The sequence below is a fragment of the Aphanomyces astaci genome (assembly GCF_000520075.1).
Source record: "Aphanomyces astaci strain APO3 unplaced genomic scaffold supercont1.69, whole genome shotgun sequence".
Taxonomy (NCBI): Eukaryota; Oomycota; class Saprolegniomycetes; order Saprolegniales; family Verrucalvaceae; genus Aphanomyces; species Aphanomyces astaci.
Window position 1 is genome coordinate 1 of NW_009798332.1, and position 772 is coordinate 772.

A 772-nucleotide genomic window follows, 5' to 3' on the forward strand; every position below is an offset into this window, starting at 1 on the left:
AACGAAGTGTTACTCACACCCTCATCCGGATGGATGGTTGGCCCTGACACATCTTCCGGTTGGAAGTTTGATTTTTCGGCTCCGTGAGTGATGGTTTCACAGAGCAACTTGACAGATGGCACATTGGACATCTTGAGCGCGGCGGCACTTGAAGGCTTGCTTGACTTCAGGGGTACGAGGCAAATTGGAGTTTGCGCTTCTGGCACGAAAGGGAGTCCCTTGTAAGGTAGTCTTTCGACCTCTTGGACGTGCTTTTCAAGCGTGCCGATACCCCTCACAGCTCGTGTAACTTGCAGTGCATCTACAATCGACGAATTCGTCAAGCTTGACGGCGAACGCACACCCGGACTCGAAAAACACGCTTCTGGCACGAAAGGGAGTCCCTTGTAAGGTAGTGTTTCGATCTCTTGGACGTGCTTTTCGAGCGTGCCGATACCCCTCACAGCTCGTGTAACTTGCAGTGCATCGCCAATCGACGAATTCGTCAAGCTTGACGGCCAACGCACACCCGGACTCGAAAAATACGCTTCTGGCACGAAAGGGAGTGTTCGAGCGTGCCGATACCCCTCACATATCGTGTAACTTGCAGTGCATCGACAATCGACGAATTCGTCAAGCTTGACGGCCAACGCACACCCGGACTCGAAAAATACGCTTCTGGCACGAAAGGGAGTGTTCGAGCGTGCCGATACCCCTCACATATCGTGTAACTTGCAGTGCATCGACAATCGACGAATTCGTCAAGCTTGACGGCCAACGCACACCCGGACTC